Source organism: Eretmochelys imbricata, chromosome 1, assembly GCF_965152235.1.
Source record: "Eretmochelys imbricata isolate rEreImb1 chromosome 1, rEreImb1.hap1, whole genome shotgun sequence".
Classification (NCBI taxonomy): Eukaryota; Metazoa; Chordata; order Testudines; family Cheloniidae; genus Eretmochelys; species Eretmochelys imbricata.
Genome location: NC_135572.1, coordinates 303,211,451 through 303,236,589, shown reverse-complemented (window position 1 = coordinate 303,236,589; position 25,139 = coordinate 303,211,451).

Sequence of the window (25,139 nt, the reverse complement as noted above, 5' to 3'; positions counted from 1 at the left end):
GTATTAGCTTGCATATTACTCTTATTTCTTTTGTAACCAATCCTGACTTTTATGTATAATGCATTTATGCACTACCACTTGTAATCATCAATTAACCAGTGTGTTTGGATTAAAGTGTGTGGGAAACTCCATTTAGGATAACAAGGTTGGTACATTATCATTTTCCTTTGATGAAATGATGGACTTATTATGAGCTTGTACTGTCCAGGAGGATACTATGCAGTACAAGATCTGCATTTCTGGGGGACAGTCTGGTACTAACAATTGGTGGGAGTCACCCTGTATGTAATTAATGAGTGACTGGTGAGAATTCTCCTGTATTTAGCTGCAAGTGAATTTACATGCTGAAGACTGCGTGAGCAGACCAGGAGTGGCTGTTCTGGCAGCAAAGCAGTGTAAAAGGCACCCAAGCTAGAGAGTTAAGGGGTCACCATTATTCAACAGTCCTGATTGTACCCTGGGGAATGTCACAATCCCCCCTTCCCATGATCTGCTAGAGGAAAGAAGTCTCCAGGACTCTGATGAAAGATCCTCCTCAATAGTACAGTAACGACTACATTTATGCCACTTCTGCCTCCTCCAGCCCCCTGCAGAGCCAGACACAATCCTGCTCCTCACACTCAAGGAGTACAAGGATTGCTCAAGGCTAGCACTGACAGCAACAATGGTCTCCCCAAAAGGCACAGGAGGGTGGACTTCCTCCAGGCTGGCCATCATAACTGCCCCTATATATAGAGGATGCACCTGGTGCATCCTCTAAAATGGTTGTGGGAGAGGCTGCTCCAGAGATGAATTGTGCCTCCCTCAGGCAATATTGTACCCACAGCTTCTGCTTGGCCATGGGCCTCAACAACCCCATATTATGGGGCAGTGCTTTAAAGGTCCAACTTAGTTTTATATTTGTGCTAACAAAGCCACATGTTGACAATCAGTTTTCTATTGGCTTCACATGAAAAAAAGGGGATAGAGACTGTTATTCCAGGTCAGATGCTGCTTGTTTATATCATAAATGAAAAGTAAGTTACTCCACACCTAATTTATTATTATATATTGGGCCTCATTTAAGAAGTTTTCAAACAGCTGAAATGGCTTCAGTTGTGAGTTGTGTAGAACACACCTCTAACCAGAACTGACTTCCAGAGTCTTCCCTCCACACAGAAGCCAAGTGGAGTGGATTTTGGAATGAGGCAGTATCCTGGAGAATATCACTTGTTACTCCATTTGACCAGATGAGTTAGCCAATATTCAGGGTCTTGCAGGTTGTTTCTGTTAGGTTGAGACATTTGATGGAGTCTGGTATTTCATTTGATGCAATCCTATTTACAGAGGATGTACAAAGTCCTGTTTCCCTGCACATAGTAGGAAACAAAACAGCAGGAGACAGTTTCTTTGACCACAGTCCCAAGTCTCTTTCCAGCCAGCATTCTACTGGCATTCTATTGACATTCCCCAGGGTACAATCAGGACTGTTGAATAGTGGTGACCCCTTATGTATGCATCCGATGAAGTGAGCTGTAGCTCACGAAAGCTTATGCTCAAATAAATTGGTTAGTCTCTAAGGTGCCACAAGTACTCCTTTTCTTTTTGCGAATACAGACTAACACGGCTGTTACTCTGAAACCTGTCATTCTACCCAAAAAGCTCTCACTTGCCTTTTTCTGAGGGCCATGCTCCCACTGCTTGTGCTGGGTATCTTGTACATGGCCTGTGTTTGGGCAGTGGCTCCTGTTGTTTCAGCTATCTCATTCCATAAAGGAGCATAACTGAGTCTTACATTTATCCTGAAGGAGCTACAAAGAGATTTCACCCTAACCCCCAGCATCACACACATTAAATGCTTCAACCTACCACAGCCTTCATTTAAGCCAGGTTTCAGTATGAAATAATTGCAGACCTGACTCTGGGATTTGACCATTAGCAAGGTCTGTGCTTCCTACAGAAAGCTAATGGGAAGTGCCTTTTCCTACTAATCAGATGCAATGATGAGAAACTCCAGGCTAAAAAATTAGGAAATATTCTCCCTCTTCAACAACAGAAATATAAAATAAAAACAAAATGCTGTATCACGTTACTGAAAGGCAAAGACATTTCAGGTAGTATTAGTGACAGAAGCACTAAGAGTCCCATTTCTTGGGTCCAAAGCATTCCGTAAGGGAAACTTATGATATCTCCTGGTATAATTCAGAATTTACCACTTGGTGGCACCAGAGTTCTGCTTCTCCATTTCGGCTGTGTAGAGGAGTGCGGGGTTCTGCCCTGATATGGGCTTTGCACTGTTTTATGTGCAGGAGTATATAACTTAAACATTGTTGCAATAGTTTCTATAAGTTAAACATTGTTGCAATAGTACAGTTGCTAAAATCTTCCACCACCCAGAAAAAATGAACAAAAACCAAAAACAACTTTAACTTGGCATAAAATGGTCAAAAGAATGTGTGGGGTTTGGGAGGACGTTGCTTTGTATGGCAAACTGAATGGATGGATTAGGGCCAAGGCATCTAGAATCATAGAATATCACGGTTGGAAGGGACCTCAGGAGGTCATCTAGTCCAACCCCCTGCACAAAGCAGGACCAATCTCCAATTTTTGCCCCAGATCCCTAAATGGCTCCCTATAAGGATTGAACTCACAACGCTGGGTTTAGCAGGCCAAAGCTCAAACCACTAAGCTATCTTGCTATTTGCTCGTGTAATTGTCTAGAATGTAAAGGCATTTCTTTACTAAAGCTTGATCCTGAGCTACATGACTCTTATCAAGAGCAGTCAGCCCTGAAATGTTTCAGAGTAGCAGCCGTGTTAGTCTATATCCGCAAAAAGAAAAGGAGTACTTCTGGCACTTTAGAGACTAACCAATTTATTTGAGCATAAGCTTTCGTGAGCTACAGCTCACTTCATCAGATGCATGCGGTGGAAAATACAGTGGGGAGATTTATATACATAGAGAATATGAAACAATGGGTGTTACCATACACACTGTAATGAGCGTGATCAGGTAAGGTGAGCTATTATCAGCAGGAGAAGGGCGGGGTGGGGGGCGGGAACCTTTTGTAGTGATAATCAAGGTAAACCATTTCCAGCAGTTGACAAGAACGTGTGAGGAACAGTGGGGGGGAGGGGGGAATAAACATGGGGAAATAGTTTTACTTTATGTAATGACCCATCCACTCCCAGTCTTTATTCAAGCCTAAGTTAATTGTATCCCGGAAATGTGTGTGGATCTGCTGAGTCACAGTTAGCTCTGACTGGCAACTGCGGAACATAGCAAGAAAGTTAATACTGCTATGTCCCCATGTCGCTGCAGTATCTGAGGATTGATTTGTATAATTTCCCCAGGACCACCAAGTACCTTCTTGCAGCCCAGGGGATCTGCCCCTAAATTCAGATGCTGCTGGATTAGGAGTAAAGCAAAGCATTCATAATCAGTGGCTGAAAATAAAAGAACTGATCCCTTAAATTCAGTGGTATTTCAATGGAAATATAAGATCTATACTCAAACAAAATACAATATTAGAGAAACCTATTAAATTAATATATATTTTACAACAGATTTCAAATATAGTAGATATTGTATGTATAAGCTAGACTAAATTGTATTACACACACAAAAACTACACAAAAAGAACATTAAGGTTGCAAAGTCAAGTGCTCAAAGGTTAGGAAGTGCCAAAGTTAAGACTGACTATGTAACCTTAATGCATAACCACAAAAGGGACAAATTGTGAAACAGCTTTTAATTATATGATTAGGTTGTTATATTATTTTTTCTACAGGACCACTACCTCATTCAGAGCACAACAAAGGAATGAGCAGCCATTCAAAATTTTGTTTTATCCTCATTATTCAAAGTGTGGCCCCAGGCCTTGTTTACTGAGCACTGTACAAATGGAGTGCTGAATACAGAACTATTAATTTCCTCATTATAGTACCAGAGTGCTCCACAAATATTAATGAATTTATCTTCACAACAACCCTGTGAGGTGGGGGATGGTAATGTTTCCATTTTACTGATGAGGAATAGAGGCATGGTAAATGTTTAATGTGCCCACTAATTTTAGGTGCCCAAGTTAAGACAGCTAGGGCCTGATTTTATCCAGAGTACTTAGAATTCTATGTTCAAAGCACAGCTTCCATTGACTTCAGTTACAGCAGTGAGTGCTCAGCACTTGTGCAAATCAGACCCCAGGGTCTCAATCAGGCACCCAAAAAATGAGGCACATTAGTGACCACATGTGAAGAGTTTGGTTTAAGTAACTTGACCAGCATCACAGAGGAACTCTGTGGCAGAGGCAAAGATAGAATACCATTGTCTAAGCCGGTCTTCAACTGCCTTTAAATCATGAGACCAACTTTTCTTAGCCTATCACCTGCCTCATTCACTACACTCCTTGTAACTTTTGCGAGGATCCTCCAAACAACTTTCTCTTTCACTATACAACCCTGATTCACCCCCAGCCCACTGTTCATCTTATATATTGAATGATGCAGGGGTTCTGTGGAAAAAAATAATATGTGACCATATGATTAAAGACTAAAATAATTGGTATGTACAAAGCATGGACAACCTTAATTCTGGCATTTCCTAACTTTTGAGTGCTTGACTTTACAGCCTATTAACATTCCTTTGATGTCATTTTTCAGTATAATATTACATAGACTGGCAAACAGGGAAGCACAAAATGCTGATAGCACTAGAAGAGTAGGCTGGGACCAAGGAGAGTTCTTCACTGCTAAATGACCAAGGAGAGTTCCCCACCCAGTATACAATAGCTTGAAAATGGCATTTTAAGAACATTAGCATTATTCAGGTTTAGTCAAAGTGGAAAGAGAGGTTATGGGATGCTGATCTTGCAAACAGTATGGGGATAAGTCACCATAAAATGAATCATTTCACAAAACAAGCAAACTAACTGATGCTAGTGAGTCAGGTCAAGTATTAGCCTGTGCTGGAATAGCTCACATCCAGGGCTAACATAGTACATTTGTTTAAATAAAAATAAATTAATTAAATAAATAAAAGAGGGCAATGAAAATGAATGAGAGATTTGTAAGTACTTGTTCATCTCTTGGAATTCAGAGATGGGTTCAACTTTTCACTGGGTACCACACTGTGCATGAGTAAAGCTATACTATCAGATTTCCAGATTATTTGCTCAGGATAGCCCCTTACTTTCATAATTAAAATCATACTGAAAGTGCTGATGAAGCAGCAAAAAACTAGCTATGTCAGGTAGTTGTTTATGGAGTAAACTTAAGCGACGATGAAAATTCAGGTGATTTTTCTTACTTGTTAACAATAAAAGTCCTTTGTCAAAGACTCCACAGGGTTTGCACAAAATTGATCATTGGAGAAGTTAATGCTTCAATCAAGCTGCAGTTACTTACAACCCTCATGTGCTTTCAGCAGAAACAATTTTGCTGATGGCAATAGCAACATGGTAAAAGGCATCCCAGATGTTCTGACGGCCTGGCACAGAATGCAGTATCAATCACTTCAGAAAAGGGAACCTCTTGACCTCACTTAAAAGCATGACACAGTCTGTCCAATCTTCAAAGCCAACGGATGACAAAGAAGCCTCTTCATCTATTGCCTCATCTAAGAACCTTTTCTACATCCCCAGTGTCCATTCTTAAGCAGGTTAGGTTAAGTGTGCACCTGCAGATGGCCTGTGAGTAACATATAGGTTCTAGGCAGGAGATGAGATCAGATGCTAGGGTGTCTCTGGCACGGATGTTGAGGTCACCGGGAAGATTGAACCAGAGGTTTCTAGCACCATGCTGAGCAGACGTTCTATTGCTTCCTAAGGAAGTCAACGGGTCTTCAGTGAGATGGTCTGTCTTTGAACCTAGGTTGTTTGTATCCTTCACCTCACAGTTCAGGTGGATGCATTCAAATGTTTTTGTTTCTTGTGTGGAGTCTCATACATCTGAGCTTAAAGGAGAACAAGACTCCATTTTATTTCTTTTGGCTCATTCTGGATCTCTTGGTTTCTAGACACTCAAACCCATGTTACTTATAAGGTGTAATTTCAAGTTCAACTCCAAGCATATTCACAAAGGGCCACATTCTGCCCTTGCTTACACTTTCTGAAATGCCAGCGAATGCACCATGGAGTAAAGGTATATCTACACTGCCATCACAGGTGATTGCAGCACACGTAAACATACCCAAACTAGCTTTGATCCAATTAGCTCAAGTAACAATAGCAGTGAAGTGGCAGCGACAGAAGCTATACAAACTCATCCAGGATCCTTAGCGTGCACTCAAGCGACTAGCCTGTCCTGCTGCTTCACGACTATTGCGGGTCAGACTAGCTCAAGTATGTCTACACATGCTGCAGTCACACCGCTCACGGCTACGTACATACCCTAAGTTACGCTAAGGACTAGATCCTGCCCTCCTCCTCCCCCTCCGCCCCCATCCTGCAGACCTTACTCAGGCAAACTCCCATGGATTTCTTCATGTTGATACACTTGCCATGGAAGGGAACATATGCTCATGTAAGTTGCCATGGTAACCAGTTCTTGGGTTTCCTAGGTGATTTCACTGGCAAACAGCCAAAGGAGGGAACAGTAACAAAGTAGGATCCAAGGCACAAGAAACATGGGATTCCTTGGTGAAAAGTGCTGCTTGAGTGTAATACTGTTAGACTGAAGTGACAAACTATAGAAACTAACATTCAAAACTCCCAGACTTAAAAATATTAGTAAGTGTCAAACATAGGGCAGAGAATCCAACTAAAAATATATTATTTCCATCTTTCTGAAACTGATACACTTTGTGTGTCCCCCTCCCTGGATCTGCTACGCCATGGGTGACAAATCTTGTCAAACCAATAGAATACGATTTCTATAAACTAGCTAGAATAGAAAAAGGCCCAAAAGTGTCCCTAGGAGAGAAAATAGACAGTTTAAAACTGATTAATAGGTTGAAGTTAAGAAGCCTACTAAATATTTTTAATGCTTCATACTAGTAAATAACTTACTGCTCCTATAGCTTGAATTTTTCACAGAATGGTACAATTATTAAGCAAGGGATAGATTTTCCCCAAGCTCCCACCAAGGATGGCAGAGGAGCTACACAGGGTCGGAGTTCCCAGTAGGCATTCTGGCAAAGTCTACCAGAATTTCTCCTGGTGCCTTCAGCCAGTGGACAGAAGCATGGCCCCTCCACAGCCCTTGAAGAGGGTACAGCATGCTCCTCACCCAGCTAGAACTGCTGACCAGTGAAGATGGGGAAGGAATCTTTGCCCTGCTCCTCTCTGGCAGTGAGGAGGAGGGTGTTTGAGAGCTCACAAGGCATGGGGCCAGGAACCTCTCCCCCTTAACAGAACAGAAGAAGATGTGTGCACACAGATGTCCTTTAAGTCTTTTACCAGCATAAAGGACAGGCTGTCAGATTTTCCTCACAAAGAATCATGTGGTCTCCCCAGTCTGCAGAGAGCTGATGACTGGAGAAACACAGGACCAGAGGCCAAATATCCAACTATTAGCAGAGTAATCCTGATTTAGGTTAATAAGAGTCAGATCACAGGCTGTGCTGAACCAATGAGAAGACTGTCAGAATTGCAGTGGTGTTGAGACTATAAAAAGACTGATCCGGAAATAACAGTAAGCTGTTTCCTTTCTGTTGAAAGAAAAAAAGACGAAGGCCTTTGAGGAGACACTGTACAAAGGACCAACTTCTGCACCTTTTGCAAAGAACGGTTGAGTATCAAAACCATAAATATGAATTAGAAAAGGTTACAGCCAATAGAAGATTTGGCAGTGCTCACGAGGTTTCCTACGTGAATTACACACACCACTAATCTAAAATCAATTTATATCCTCTATTTATATATTGTAACTCACTTTTTATTGGTAATTGTTATTACCAATTACCTTCAATAGAGGGCAAAAGTCTGAAGCTGTTATCACAGACTGAAAATTGTATGCAAGAGTAAGTCTTAAATAGAATAGGAAATAAGACTAAAGTGAAAGAAAATAGTGGTATGGACGGGTTTATGGTTTGTTTTTTAAGATAGTAATTGTAATTTCCTTTAGTGCCCCATCCCTTTGCCTATCAGTGAACCAGACAAAAGCACCTGATGGCAGGAAGTGAACTCTATTCAGTCTCTTAGCCCTGGTCTACACTACGAGGTTAGGTCAAATTTAGCCGCGGTAGATAGATTCAATGCATTTACACAACCAACCCCGTTCAGTAGACACTAAAGGGCTCCTAAAATTGACTGCTGTACTCCTCCCTGGTGAGGGGAGTAGCCTTAAAATCGACCTTGCTGTGTCGAATTTGGGGTAGTGCAGACGCAATTCGACAGTATTGGCCTCCGGGAGCTAACCCAGAGTGCTCCAATGTGACCGCTCTGGACAGCACTTTCAACTCTGATGCACTGGCCAGGTACACAAGGAAAAGCCCTGAGAAATTTTGAATTTCATTTCCTGTTTGGTCAGCATGGCGAGCTCAGCAGCACAGGTGACCATGCAGTCCCAGAATTGCAAACGAGCTCCAGCATGGACCAAACAGGAGACACTGGATCTGCTCGCTGTATGGGGAGAAGAATCTGTGCAGGCTGAACTCTGATCAAAAAGAAGAAATGCTAATATATAGGCCAAAATTGCACAGGGCATGTTGGAGAGAGGCTACAACTGGGGCACACAGCAGTGCTGCATGAAAATTAAGGAGCTCAGGCAAGCCTACCAAAAGACAAAGGAGGCAAACAGTCACTCTGGGTCAGAGTCCCATACATGCCGCTTCTATGATGAGCTGCATGCAATTCTAGGGAGGTACCCTACCACTACCCCACCACTGTCCGTGGACACGTGCAAAGGGGGGAGTCTCACATAACAGAGGGGAGGATTTTGTGGATGAGAAAGAGGAGGAGGAGGAGAATGCGCAGCAGGCAAGCGGAGAATCTGTTCTCCCCGGCAGCCAGGACCTTTTCATCACCCTGGAGCCAATACCCTCCCAAGGCGGGTTCCCAGACCCGGAAGCCAGAGAAGGCACCTCTGGTGAGTGCACATTTGTAACTACACTACAGGGTTTAAAAGCAATTGTGTTTAATGTTTGATTTGCCCTGAAGAATAGGGATGCATTCACGGCCAGTACAGCTACTGGAAAAGTCTGTTAATGTGTCTGGGGATGGATCAGGAATTCTCCAGGGACATCTGCATGAAGCTCTCTTGGAGGTACTCTGAAAGCCTTTGCAGAAGATTTCTGGGGAGGGTTGCCTTATCTTGTCCTCCACGGTAGGACACTTTACCATGTCAAGCCAGTAGCAAGTAGTCTGGAATCTTTGCAGCACAAAGCATGGCAGCGAATGTTCCTGGGTTTTGGTCGCATTCAAGTAACATTCCGTCTACATCTTTCTGTGTTAGCCTCAGGAGAGTGATAACATTCATGGTCACCTGGTTGAAGTAGGGGAATTTTTGTAAGGGAACAGTAAAAGGACCCAGTTCATACTGGGTTGTTTGCGCTTGGCTAAAAGGGATCATCCCTGAGAATAGCCACGCGGTGCAGGGAGGGGTGAAGGGATCATCCCAGAGAATAGCCGCGCGGTGGGGTGGGTGGGGAAGGGGTGTGCTGCACATCCACCCGAAAACCGCAGCCCCTCCTTTTAAATGGCAAACCCAACCGGCATTGCTTGTTATGGAAAAGGAGGGCACTGCAGTCTGAAACCATTCCCACATGTTATGAAGGCATAAGAAGCCAACCCTGTGTACCCTTTGGCTTACCATGGCTGCCTGGAAACCGAATTCTGTTGTCCAGCCATGTGTGATGTGTCACCATACCGGCAGGCGCTCAATATAAAAGGCAAAATGTGACCTTGTACCTAAAGCACATGTGCTGTCTGCTGTGAATTGCCTGATTCACTGTGAAAGAGTCTCCCTTTTGTTCTCAGAAATGTATCTTCTAAAATTCTACTCTCCCTTTTTATCCCCCTGCAGGTGCAAATGTTTCTATGCTCCCCCATCATCTCCATCCCTGAGGTTATTACAGATTAGAAGGTGAAAAAAAACGCACCCGCAATGACATGTTTTCTGAGCTCATTCAGTCCTCCCGCACTGATAGGCACAGCTGAATGCATGGAGGTATACAGTGACAGAGGCCAGGAAAGCATTAAGTGAGCACGATGAGAGGAGGCAGGAGGCGATGCTGAGGCTAATGGGGGAGCACATGGACATGCTCAGGCATCTGGTGTAGCTGCAGGAAAGGCAACAAGAACCCAGACCACTGCTGCATCCACTGTACAACCGCCTGCCCTCCTCCCCAAGTTCATATCCTCCTCACCAAGACGCCCAAGAACGCAGGGGGAGGCTCTGGGCACCCAGCCACTCCACTCCAAGCAACAGAAGGCTATCATTCAAACAGTTTTGATTTGTAGTGTGGCTACAATAAGCAACATGGCCTTGTTCTTCCCTCTTCCCCCCACCCCACCTAGGCTACCTTGTCAGTTATCTCACTTTTTTTCAATTAATAAAGAAAGAATGCATGGTTTCAGAACAATAGTGACTTTATTTCCTTTGACAGCTGTGATTGAACGGGGGAGGGTGGTTGGCTTACAGGGAATTAAAATCAACAAAGGGGGTGCTTTGCATCAAGGAGAAACACACACACACACACACACCTGTCATACTGTAGCCTGGCCAGCCATGAAACTGGTTTTCAAAGCCTTTCTGATGCACAGCGCACCTAACTGTGCTCTTCTAATTGCCCTGGTGTCTGGCTGTTCAAAATCGGTTGCCAGGCCATTTGCCTCAACCTCCCACCCCACCATAAAAGTCTCCCCCTTACTCTCACAGATATTATGAGCACACAGCAAGCAGCAATAACAATGGGAATATTGGTGGCACTGAGGTCTAACCTAGTCAGCAAACAGCGCCAGTGAGCTTTTAAATGTCCAAATGCACATTCTACCACCATTCTGCACTTGCTTAGCCTATAGTTGAACTGCTCCTTACTACTGTTCAGGCTGCCTGTGTACGGCTTCATGAGCCATAGGAGAAGGCTGGGTCCCCAAGAATAACTATTGCATTTCAACATCCCCAGTGGTAATTTTCTGGTCTGGGAAGTAAGTCCCTTCTTGCAGCTGCTTGAACAGCCCGGAGTTCCTAAAGATGCGAGCGTCATGCCCCTTTCCTGGCCATCCCATGTTGATGTTGGTGAAATGTCCCTTGTGATCCACCAGTGCTTGCAGCACCATTGAGAAGTACCCCTTGCAGTTTACGTACTGGTTGGCAAGGTGGTCTGGTACCAAGATAGGGATATGTGTTCCATCTATTGCCCCACCACAGTTAGGGAACCCCATTGCAGCAAAGCCATCCACTATGACCTGCACATTTCCCAGAGTCACTACCCTTGTTAGCAGAAGGTCAGTGATTGCATTAGCTACTTGGATCCCAGCAGCCCCCACAGTAGATTTGCCCACTCCAAATTGATTCCTGACTGACCGGTAGTAGTCAGGCATTGCAAGCTTCCACAGGGCTATCGCCACTTGCTTCTCAACTGTAAGGGCAGCTCTCATCTTGGTATTCCTGCGCTTCAGGGCAGGGGAAAGCAACTCACAAATTTCCAGGAAAGTGGCCTTACACATGCGAAAGTTTCACAGCCACTGAGAATCATCCCATACCTGCAACACTATGCGGTCCCACCAGTCTGTGCTTGTTTGCTGGGCCCAGAATTGGCATTCCACTGTATCAACCTGCCCCACTGCCGCCGTGATGTCCCAATTGCCACCTCCCGTACTTTCAGGAACGTCTGTGTCCATGTCCTCCTCACAATAGTCCTCGTGCTAGCAGCTCCTAGCCAGGTTCTGCACATTCTGCAGGATAATGCGTGAGGTGTTTACAATGCTCACAACAGCAGCAGTGAGCTGAGTGGGCTCCATTCTTGCCGTGCTATGGCATCTGCATGGGTAACTGAGGAAAAAAGGTGCGAACACACTTCAGCTGGTTTTAAAGTGAACTATCTCCATTTCTCTTTATAAGAATGCAAAGAAGAGGGAACACAAAGACCCATAATTTCAAAGATATGTAGGTGCCTAAATCCCCAGTCCTGCAATGAGTTCCATGTGGGTGGACTCTATTATTTTAATATTGCTCCATGCAAGTGGATTGATCTATACATACAGACCACATTCCTTGTTCCAGAGCTTCTGGAGACCTTTTAAAAAACCTGGGCTTAGGCTAAATTCAGTGTCTTGATGATAAAGACTGAGATGCTGAACTTAATTCTATATTCTTAATGTAATTAATCTCAATATTATATGAAAAGCCAGTGTAGTGAGCTACAGGCAGGTTTGATGTCCTCATGGTAGCCCATGTTACTGAGGAGATGTACTGCCACATTCTGTATTATTTGGACTTTACTGGTTGCTGGCTCAGAACCCAGCAATATTGCATTGTTGTCCAGACAGGAGGTGACAGACATGTATAGCTGAGGCTAGTTTATCACCTGCCAGGATGGGATGAAGTCTCTTTGCCAACTGGAGATGTAGACAACAGTACTCCTATACATTGCTCTATATTGAGTTTAGTACCAGCAAGGAATCCAAAAGCACTCAAACTAAAGACTAAATTTGACCAATTGTGGGTGTGTGCCTTCAACCAAAGGAAGCTGCATATTGGCTGCAAACTCTGAGTGCTTTCTTTTTTCATACCAGCATCATCTCTGTCTTGCTTTGGCTCAGCATCAACAAGCTGTTCTTCATCCATGAGCAGATCTTGTTCAAGCACTGGGCCATCTTGGTGGTAGTGGTATAGTATGTGGAGTTCTGTATCATCTATGTATGGCTGGCACTTGTTTCAATGTCATCTACGTGTAGCACTAGGTGAACTGGTCAGATGTTAACCAGGTTCAGAGAGAGAGAACTGATCCTGGTAAGACTCCACAAGTCTAGAGGTGGAAGTGCAGTTTCCCCCATCATTATTCTTTGGGCGCATCCCTCCACGAAGGACTTAAGCCATTTTAAACATATTCCCCTGAACCCCTGCAACCTCTCTCAGGAGAGATAGTATCTCATGTTTGACAGTGCTGAATATTGACAAGAGGTCCAGAAAGAATGGATAAGGACAGATGTCTGCCCTCCATCTATTGACAGCAGGAGATCATCCATCAGTGCCACCAAAGCCATTTTCATACCATGTCCAGGCCTGAAGTCATATCATGTTGGGTCTAGGATATTGCTTTGATTAGATGACTGTGTAGTTGGACTTTTGGTTAGCTTCTCTATGAACTTGCTAAGGAACGGAAGGCTGATACTGGGCAACAGTGAGCTAGATCCAATCTTCCTAGAGTGGGTTTCTTCAGTGTTGGTGAGATATTACATGTTTGAAGGGGGAAGGGAAGATTCCTTTCCCAAACGAGGCATTCGCTGTTTCAGTCATGAGTGGCACCAGTTGCTCATGACTCTCTCCTCAACCAGGAAGGGTAGCAGTCAGATTCAGAGGTCAAGTTTCCTTCAGAGTGTCCAGTGCTCCTTGAAGAGTGAATGCACTGAACTCTGGAAATGCAGGTGGATTGTTTATTGGCTAGTGAAGACATAATGGATCCATGCTTGATGAGAAGCCTTCCAAAATGCATGTATATTTTTCTGTTCAGTGGAATGACAGTTCTTTACTTGATGCTGGATTCTGCTGTGGAAGGTAAGCAGTCAGGGATAATTAACTACTTTACAACTCTTGTTAGTTCTTTTGGGAGGGACTTGGCAGCCTCTGTAGTTTTATATAATTGGCACTCACGTTTCTGTCCCTCTTTCTGCATCTGACGCAGGGTGTCAGGAAACCAAGGAGTTCTGTTGGGATGATAGACAGAGAAGAGCCATTTGGGAGCCAGCGTACTATGGTAATAATTCAGCAGATCCTCAATTCTGTCCTTTACATGAAGTGCTGCTGTACTTTAGTGTGCTCTGGAATTTGATAGTTCATGGCAGAGTCAGGAACACTGGTCTTTCTTGTAGGATGGGACCTGGGAGAGCTCTGACCAGTACCTGAATGAGACGTCCAAGACAGTAGCTGGGTTTAGATATCTTCTGTATTGACATGTAATCCAAAGACCAAGTCCAGGATGTGAATGTCTGCGTGGGTTGGACCGAAGATGACCTGTGAAAGTCTGACAGGGACAAGTGAGGAGAATCAGGGGCAAAAGGGTCATCTAAATATTTTGGACAAAATTCTGATCTCATTTATACCAGTGTAAATCCTGATTAAATCCATTGGTTTTAGTGGAGTTTCACCCAATTCACACTGGTGTAACTAAGGGCCTGATCCAAAGTCCAATGAAGGAAATGGGAGCTGGTTTTAAGAGTAGAATCTGTCCCACTGATGGCTTCTTGCTCATCTCCTAGCTTAGAAGTGCTGTCAGCCATTAATACCTTGTGTGAAATCCAGGTCCTATGACGTCAACAGCAAAAGCTTCTTTGACTCCAGTGGAGACAGGCTTTCAGCTGTGGTATGTAACATGTCCAAACTTCCAACTATGTAACTATTGATATGGCTTCATAAACATTATCTGAGCCCCTTGCAACCTGACCAGTTTATCTCAAGACTTGCCTCACTAGAGTAGATCAAGTGTTAATCTAGATTGGTATCCTTTAGCTACAGCCAATTACAGATGCTTTCCCACAGTATTTGCAGCATTCATGAATTTAGAATTCATTTACCACAAATACTGAAAATCCTGCTGCAATAATAATCAAGGTTTTGATGGCAATCACAGCACATTAAGTATTACTGTATTCTTTGAAGGTACACTGTTCAACAGTCCAACAAGTAACTGAAAATTAGTTACAGGGATGTAGGCAATGGACATGAGTTAGTGAACAGTCTGGTAGTAATACTAATAGGATATTACTTGGGGAATATTCATATGCTGCTCCAAGGTCACTTTGTAGCAGTCTGCCAACACAAGGGAGGTGACCCTTGTAAGGTCAAGGATATTTGGCCTCTAGTTTTCTGTAGCACCTACAGATGCTAACAGACACCAGCATAATGCCTGCACTATTCCAATTTGTATAACAAAATGTATGCGGTAGTCACCTTGCTGCAGAGCCCCTATGTAGGGCTTCAGTGGTTCAGTGGCCTTCTGTGCCAGCATGAATTTCACTCCCATTCAGTTTACATTAGATGGCTAGCATGCGGTTTTCAGATAGTCATAGCTTTGTCAAGTCAGAGCTAATTTCCTCCAACTGAGGGCTACGATGGAGAAGAATGTGGTAGTGGCATGGGACTTGGCCTCAGGAGACATGAGTGCAATGCCCAACTCAGTTACAGACTTCCTGTGTGCCTTTTGCAAGTCACTTAGTTAGGCTTGGCAGAATTCAATTTTATTTTTGTATAATTTCAGATATCAATGTTTATTTTTATTTATATTTTCAAAATTGCAAAAAGTTATGGGGTTTAAGATTTTTTTAATCCATTTAAATTTTAACAGTTGCAGAAAATTATAGAGGGTCAGAATTAATTACAGTACACACTGAGATTCAAAAAGTTGAAGCTTTATAACCATTAACACAAAGTTTGTCAACATCACATACTGAAGTACACAAAGTAAATATTCTTAAATCAAACTAAGCTCTCAAGCAGTATTTTTCTTAACTTGCCTATCTGTAAATTTTGATAATCAGTAGTGTGGTGGGGTGGTGCCCCAACCCCAGGCAACATTGGGCTACAACAGGCCAGAGCCGCTGTGCGGAACGGCAGCCATTCAGAGAGGGCCTGTGGGGGAGCCAATCAGTGCCAAGCAGAGGGCAATCAATCAGGGCCAGGCTAGGCCCTATATAAAGGCTGTCCAGGAGAGAGGCAGGAGTCTCTCTCAGACCTTCAGAAGGGAAGGTCTGTCTCCTGAGCTAAGGAGACCAGTGGGCAGGCTAGGCTTGGGGTAGCAGAGGTGAGCTCCAGCCTGATACCTGTCAGATGGTGGGCCCTGACCAGAAGGGCCTAGAAGGTGCAAAGGGGTTAGAGGGGAAGTGACCCAGGGAGGATGGACAGATGAGGGGAGAAAAGGAGGGCAGAGAGGCTGCTGCTAGAGGGTCCCTGGGTCAGGACCCAGAGTAGTGGGTAGGCCTGGGTCCCCTCCTTCCCCCTTGTACTACACCTGGCTGAGGATGAGCGTGGCCTGATACAGGCTGTGGCTGGCCCCTGTGACAAAGGGGCTAAACTTTGAGGCTGCAGTTGGCCTCTAGAGTTGGTGTAGGCTGAAGACTGCTGATAATACCAAACCCCCTGGAAGGTGGTGAGACTGGAGCAGTGGGCACTGCCGGAGGGCAGTGTCCTGAAAAGGATGCTGCCAAGCAGAGACCAATGCGGGTCCCCAAAGCATCAGAGCAAATGATGGATGGGACACCACTGACAGAGGGTGCCCTGCAAAGGACAGAGATAATTCCCAGATGTGCCAGCGGGAAGCGCTGTGGTGGTGAGTCCCAACTCCATCACAAATAGAAATAGTTTCATTGGTTTGTATGTGTATGGTGAAATTTACTTTTAGCAGCATTTGCCAGAAACCATAATCCTGCCAAGTTTGCACTTAATCTACCCTGGCTTCAGTATACCCATCTGTAAAATGGGGATAATATTTCCTTACCTCACAGGGGTAACATGAGGTGTTCAGTTACAGTGGTGATAAGGGCTATCTAAGTATCTAGATATACTGCTACTCCTCAGATAAGATTTCTGGGACAGCATTTTTCAAATCTTGGCTGTTGCAAACTCTTGTTTGTTTTTTGTTTCTTTTAAGGGGAAAAGTGCATTTTCCCCACTCTTTAAATTGGTGGAAAGGATTTTGCTTAAATTTTTAAGCAGAAATCAAACCATTTCAGTCCAAAAATGGGATTTAAAAAGCATTTGAGCATCTGTGATCAGGGAATTATAACATTGTTTTGCAGCTGTAAATATAGTAACTGACAAATGCTCCAGTGGTCATATGATCTTTCCCCACAACTGACTTACATGGAAGAGTTTGCAAAAAAGAAAAATGTAACCATGTAATCTTGGGGGGGTGGGAGTGGAAATGGGCCTTGTCCTGCAACCTCTTACTCACATCAGCAATTGCCCTATATTCTTCCACTAGTTCTACTTAGTTCCATTGCATTGCTGTTTCCTTTGCCAGGAATGTTAACAGATTTTTATTGCTTTCTTTACAAAAAAGAATTGAAAGCAGCCCTGCTCAGAGTTAGGAAAAGGGTATTTTTAAACACTTCATCCTCATCACAGTATCTTTTTTTTATAAAAATCTAACTGTTGGCCCAGGGTTTACAAAACCAAATTTGATTTAACAGGTTTTCTGTTCCCTATTTGACAAAGGGATTGCAACTGGGTGGTGCTGTTTTATTTCTCTCTTCCCCCCCCCCCCCCGCACCCATTTGCTACCTTTTTAATAATTTCACAAGTATCAATCATCCTGCTGGGCTTTTGATTCACGGCCAAGAGCATCTATAGATATATTTCAGAGTGGTAGCCATGTTCGTTTGTATCCTCAAAAACAATGAGTACTTTTGGCACCTTAAAGACTACCAAATTTATTTGGGCATAAGCTTTTGTGGGCTAAAACCCACTTCATCAGATGCATGGAGTGGAAAATACAGTAGGCAGGTATATATACACAGTACATGAAAAGATGGGAGTCCCCTTAAGTTGGGGGGGAGGGGTCAGTGCTAACAAGATAATTTAATTAAAGTGGAAGTGGGCTATTAATAGAATACAAAGGTGGGGGGAAAAAATCACTTTTGTAGTGGAAATGAGGCCAATGTAATCAGGGTGGCCTATTTCAAACAGCTGACAAGAAAGTGACTAACAGTAGGGGGAAACTAGTATGGGGAAACTCGCTTTTGTAGTGACCCATCCAACTCAGTCTTTCTTCAGGCCTAATTTGATGGTGTCCAGTTTGCAAATTAATTCCAGTTCTGCAGTTTCTCATTGGAGTCTGTATTTGAAGGCTTTTTGTTGAATTGCCACTTTGAAGTCTGTTACTGAGTGTCCAGGGAGACTGAAGTGTTTTCTGACTGGTTTTTGAATGTTATAATTCTTGACGTCTGTGTCCATTTATTCTTGTGTAGAGACTATCCAGTTTGACCAATGTACATGGCAGAGGGGCATTGCTGGCACATGATGGCATATCCCATTGTAGATGAGCAGGTGAACAAGCACCTGATGGTGTGGCTGATTTGGTTAAGTCCTATGATGTCCCTTGAATAGATATGTGGACAGAGTTGGCAACAGGGTTTGTTGCAAGGATAGGTTCCTGGGTTAGTCTCTTAGGTGCCACTAGTACTCCTCATTCTTCTTTTTGCTGATACAGATCAACATGACTACCACTCTGAAACCTGTTTTGACAGTGAGTCAAGCCACCTCCCCTCTTGCCTGCTTAGCCAGCCTCAGTTCAGTATCTACACAACTATTTTTAGCATGCAAGCATGACCCTGGCTAACACATGTTTGTGGACCTGGGCTGGGAGGTTTGCTCCCAGATGCAGTGTAGACATATCCTCTGGGGGAGCAGAAGAGGCCTCTGTGACAAATGGCCTCTCTTTTTTGCCAGGTTGCTCAAATTAAAAGCTTAACAGAAAGGCTAGCGGACTATAAGCATCTTAGGCCAGTCTGCCTGTGATGCTTACCTGATCTGCAAAGCAAAGGATGAAGTTAAGCTGCAACAGGCTGTACTCTGAAAAACTTCATGCACAGATGCAGAAAAGAAGGTTGTGGTTCAAAGCGGTGGTCTTTCCACTCTTGCCACCAGGTTGCTTTGACCTAACCCACAATATCCATCTCTGCTAACCTGTTTCCCTCCATCCTCACTACCACTAGCTCTTATTCCTTATTAAGCACAGCCCTTTTCCTTCATCCCCACCATCACTCAGCCAGATCTTTCACCTCTCACTCCTTTCTGGTCTCCCCATGGACCAGCAGATGTGAATGGATCCACGCCCCTATGTGGGAGTGCTGTGTGGCATAGCTTCTCCCATTTTAAAGACACTTCTCCCAGTCCTTAAACTGTGTGAGGTACTGGTATTTCAAGAGGTCACAGATCTGGAAAAAAAGGTTAGTTGAGCTGGGTCACTGAGGGGTGCACTTTAAGAACTATTTTACCAAACCTGCATTTCACAGATGATTCTCCCCCCACACTTTTCAGTCCACTTTAACAACACACTTCTGCACAGTTGGAAGATGTGTGCAGAGAAGCATACCGTGACTATTCTTCATTCCTCTGTTGTAATCATTGGGCCTACAAATTTGCTTTAATTGTGAAATGTATGTGCAAGTTCATAAGATGTCAACTGACCACAGCAGGTCTCAAACTGTGGGTTGAGACCCCAAAGTGGGTCACAACCCCATTTTTAATGGGGTTGCCAGGCCAGCATTAGACTCGCTGGGCCCAGGGCTGAAGCCCAAGCTCCAGCCTCACTCAGGACAGCGGGGCTAGGGCTGTAGTCCTCTTCCCCCAACCCGGAGTGGCAGGGCTCCCGCTCCAGCCCTCTCCTGGGGTCATGTAGTAACTTCGTTGTCAGAAAAGGGTCAAGGTGCAATGAAATTTGAGAACCCCTAACCTATAATGTTGATTGAATTAGTCTAAACAAGAGTCTTAGATCATATCAACAGGCCATGTTAAACGCATGCTTGGTAAAAACAAGATGTTGAAGTGGAAATTAATCAAGTTCACTGTCTGATATTAGACCTAACTATTGGACAAAACAGTGAAGGAATGGCAGCTATTCCACCTACCATTCCCTTTGGGAGTCTGTGACGGGGACACGCACCTCATGTTGGCCAGGTGCAAACTTGCACTCTTCCTTTTCTGGCACCCCTGTTGGTTGTTGGCCTCATCAGGCAGGTCTTCAGTGGCTCAGCCCTCCAGCTAAATCACAGGCTAAAGACACACAGATGAACCCTTTCCAGGGTGACACAGGTCCAACAAGGACTATAATTGTGCCCTTGTCTGTATTTGCAGCCCTTTCTCTGGGCTCAGTTCTCAGCCCCTTCTGGGCTAGCTTTAAGTCTGTCCCTGCCCTGTTATAGAAATGTCCCACCAGGGCTTTCTCCCTGGAGACTCTTCACCTTTAGCAATTCTTTGGCATCTCAGATCTCCAGCCAGGTCACTCCTTAACTTCAGTCCCCTACCATGGGGTAACAAAGTTCAACAAATGGTTGGCCATCTTGCAGGGTCTTCAGTCCCATTGTACAGCCCTGTGCTTGGGCTTCTAAACAAAACTTGTCCCCTTCTCTGAGCTTAGACCACTTCCTCAGTGGCTGAGGGGGGGACCCACACTCACCCATTACACCAGGTACCAACCCAGGCACCCTAGAAATAGCAGCCACATGCTGCTTCCTGTAATGGTTGCTGCTACTATTCCCTGGGGCCAGGCCACTTACCACTGAGCCCCTTCCTCTTTCTGGGTTCTCTGCCTGTTTCCAGTTTGAGCAGGGCCTCTCCCAGGCCGCCTTGCCTGGAGAGTTTCTCAGTCTGTCCTGATTTCACAGGGTCTTCGCTCAGGCCTCTTTGCCCGGAGAACTGTTAACAGTCTCCACCTCCTTTTTAATCAGGGTTCTCTTTTCCAGGCCTGAGCACCTGGACAGCTTCCCAGCCCCATCCCTGCTTAAGCAGGGTTTTGCCCATCTCTTTGCCTGTGGAGTTTTACAGTCTTTTAGTCCTTCACACTTTTGGTCCCAGCCAGCCACTGAGCTGCTCAGGTCCTGCAGCTCCTTCTAACTGGGCCTGGTGCATTCTAATTAGCTGCCTCCATGCAGCATCTCTCGGCCTACCTGGAGGACCCATCTTCACTGCTCCTTTTCTGGGGTGAGGTAGGACCACAAGACCTCCAGCAGGGGGCCTCAGAGGACCTGGTATACCTGTCACAGGTCCCTTAAATAAAGGCAAGAGGGGAAACAAATGGAGCCTACAGGAGAATTTCACTTCATGGCTGCTATCCCCAGTCATCTTCTGGAACCCCAGGCCTTCTTCCTCCTAATCCTGAGGGATGTCCTGACCAAATCAGGTCAGAGAGGGATCCAGATGACATCCCTGCCAGTGCCAGAAACCACTGGAGATTTAACTGGTTTGGACATAACAGCAGCACTGACAGCTCCAGCCCATCTCAACAAATTTTTTCCTTTTTCCCCATAAGGCCAGTTATTACCATCTTTGATACCATCAAGGAGACTGCTGAACAAGGGCAGGGGTTTCCCTCCAAAACTTTCTCCAGCTAAGGGAAAGGGAAAAAAAAGTAGTTAAAATGAAAGCCTTACTTAATACTCTACAGTTCAAATGCTTTAACTGTTTTTCCTTTTCTGTATCTTTAATAAAAGGCAATAGGATTTTTAACGGCTGTTTTGCCATGATACTAAGCAAGCCAAGGTCTCGTGTATACCTGTAAACGCTGAACCTTGTTTCTAACTGTTTAATGTTAGACAGTGACTGGGTTATGTGAACACTTTGGCCCATTTATTCTGTCTAAATTAATACATTTTTGGCAGCCCAATATGGGCCTTAAAGGTTTAATTATACTCCGAATCTTGTAGCTTATCAAACAAGCAATTGTTTTCAAAGTTAGAATTTTAAAACAAGGTTTGTTTTAAAATTCTTAAGTCTTGAGCTTGTTGAAATAAGCATGCAGAACAAACAGTTAAAGCTTTGCCTTAAAGAGGGTTAAAAATTGTTTTAAGTTACTAATTTTTGAAATCTTAACTAATGCTTAGTTTCATTTTTTCTTTTATAATGGAGTTTATAGTTTCTGTGACTGGTAATTCTGAAGGTTTAATTAAAATTTTTTTAAGAAAAAGCAGAAGTCATAAAAATGAAGTTTGTTTTAAATTGAAGGTTAAGTTGCTAAAACAGACTTTTAATGAAATAACATTTGGGGTAACCTCCCCACCCTCACTGACAGAATACCCCCTTAATTCAGCGCTGCTTCTGCATTGACTGTGAATTAAATCTCAAACTACCAGATCCAAGGGCTCTTGAAACACCAGACTTTCTCCAATTCTCTCCAGCTAGGAGTAGGAATAAAAAATGTTGAAAGCTTTATTAAATAAAGCATTTGAAATGTAAAGTAACTTTTCCCTTGTGTTCATCTTTAATAACCAATTGAAAGGATTTGTAATGCTGTTTGTCATGGTACTAAGCAGACTGAGGGCTCTGTGTATCAAACCTCAAATCTTGCTTAATTCTGTTTAATATTGCTGGGATTGGGTAATAACAACTTTGACCCACTTATTCTATCTAAACTAATACAACACATCTCTTGCATAGGTTTCCTTTTTTATACCTGCTGGCCTTCCTTACATAGGGCCAGCATTTTCAGTGTGCAGCAATTTTTTTAATTTTTTCCCTTACCTCCATTTTTGGATGCCCAGTCTGAGACAATTTAAAGGCACCCTACCTGATTTTCAAAAGATTGGATGCTCAACAAAAATGGAGGCATCCAAAATCATTAATCAATTCTTAAAATCTTTGCAATAGCTCCTGCTAAGAATATTTAGTTTTTTTGTACCACTTGTATCCTTACCTCATTATATTAGCCCCACAAATTAGTCTAGTTTTGTTAAATAAAGAGATCAGGGCTTGCCAGCTTAGACAATATAAATTGAAATTTTAGAAAAATTAGTGAGATGGTTCAATCAAACACACAATTTTATCTCAAGAGTGAGATACTGTAATGAACTTGCTAATATGTGTAGCACTGCACTTTAGTGAAGAGAATTAGAACTGACTGTCATAGACCCTATACTACAAACATGAAACTGAGACTCTCCTTAAACTCTAGCATTTGTGGCTTTTGCTTTTGGAATAAGAAAATCTGATCTCTCTCTCCTGTTGGCATGGAGATAGGCGTGACAGTAGTATACAGATCTGTGACGACTGGAATTTATAACCACCTTAAACTTGTTACAATACTTTTTTAAAGGACACTATCCACTTACATTTGGCCCAAAGCTTAATTTTGTTAAACAAAACAGCTTTTACAAACCTAAGAACAATAGAAGTGTTTCCCCAATTTAAAAAAATAAAAACAAATTCTATAATGAGACAGTTGGATTTAAGCAAATGAAAGTTCCTTGCAGTGGTTGAAATCTAATCACAGCAGCACTAATGGTATGAAAGTGGCTACAAGCAAAAACAAAACTTACAAGTGGAAATGCATAGTGGCAAGTAAATTGATTTTTATACTCCTTTCTCTTTTCATAATCTAGGATACTATTAGTAAAATAAGGTGTATTTTTTTTACATTGCAAGGGTCCCAGCTTTAAACTGCCTTCAAATTCATCTAAACCAAGGGAGCATCCTTCCCCAAGTCAGTGACTTCAGCAAGTCTGACTGCAGCAGGCAGCTTACAAGTTACACGGAGATAATGATCCAAGAGCTAAAGAAACATGTTACTTCTATACAGGGGTTGTCTTCATTGTACCCGTTAGCTTGAGTTAGTACTCAAGTTTCTCCATGTATAAGGGCTTACCTACACTACAAGTGCTTTGCCAGCATAGCTACATCAATAGCCCCCTAGTAGTGGTGCAGGTTATATGGACAAAAGGAGTTATAGTATTTTGCTGGTATAGTTAAACCACTTTCTTGAACAACATAAACTATATTGGCAAAAGGACCCTTTTCCTGGTGTAACTCTGTATACAATAGGGCAGTGGTTCTCAACCTTTTTGGGCTCAGGACTCATTTGTAAAGGTTTATGGCCCGTCCTGACCCAGTAAATAGTCTGGGGTGGAGGCCCTGGGACAGAGCCATAATTAGGCATTTTAGTGTCCAGGATGAGCAAGCATATTTGTGCCCCCTACCGAAGGCAACAGGGGTGTGGGGGAGGTGCCCCTCCAGATTTTTTTGGTTGTACCCCTCCCCCCCACCCCAGACAGGCTGGGTGGCCCACACTGCCTGGTGTCACTGACCAAGCCACCCATGTGGCTTTTGTGCTCTGGACAGCTGCCCCACTTACCCCACCCTGGTTACAGCCCTGCCCTAGGGTGGTTCAGGTTGGGTCCTGCCCAGTACACAATCCAGTGGCAGCTCCTGTGCTGTGGGGCGGGCTGGGCTTGGCTCTCCACTCTGGGAATTGCAAGCTCTGTGGTTACAGTGCCACTCAGGTTTCCCCTGACTGGACCAAATTTGTGTGAGTGGAATTGTGACCCAGCTCATGGGTAGGGTCCTACCAAATTCACAGCCATGAAAAACGCTTCACGGACCACGAAATCTGGTCTCCCCCCATGAAATCTGGTCTCATGTGCTTTTACCCTATACTATATATTTCACAGGGCAGACTAGTGTTTCTTAAATGGGGGGTTCTGACCCAAAAGGGAGTTGCATGGAGGTTGCAAGATTATTTTAGGGGAGGTCACAGTACTGCCACCCTTACTTCTGCGCTGCTGCTGCTGGGGCGCTGCCTTCAGAGCTTGGCACCTGGCCAACAGCCACCGCTCTCCAGCCACCCAGCTCTGAAGGCAGCGCAGAAGTAACTGGCAATGCCATGCTTGCTTCTGCACTGCTGCTGCCAGCTCTGCCTTTGGAGCGGGGCTCCCAGCTAGCAGCCACAGCTCTCCAGCTGCCCAGCTCTGAAGGCAGCACTACCCCCAGCAACAGAGCAGAAGTAGGGGTAGCAGTACCACAACCCCCCCCCACACACAGTAACCTTGCGACCCCTTCTCCCCCCCCCACACTCCTTTTTGGTCAGAATCCCTAAAATTACAACATTATGAAATTTCATGATTTCAGCTATTTAATTATCAAATTTACAATTTTTAATCCTATGACCATGAAATTAACCAAAATGGACCATGAATTTTGGTAGGGCCCTACTCATGGGGTTGCAGTGCCACTCACTCAGATTTGGCCTACTTGGGCTCTCCTCGTCATGACTGTGGGGCCAAACCAGAGTGGCACTGGGCCCCTGGAGGTTGCAGTGCCTGGAGCAGGGAGGTCAGCCCAGCCAGGGCCATGGGACAAGAGCTGCCACATGACCCTTTGAAACATTCAGGTGATCCAATTTTGGGTCCCAACCCACAGTTGAGAAACCCTCCACTGAAGCTTTTGGCAGCATAGTTATGTTGGCTTTGGGTGTGTTTATTTTCACACTCCTAGCCAACACAGCTGTGCTGGTAAAACTTTGTACTCACTTGCCACACACTGTCTCCATGTAGTCAAGTCCTTAGAATGACCACACTT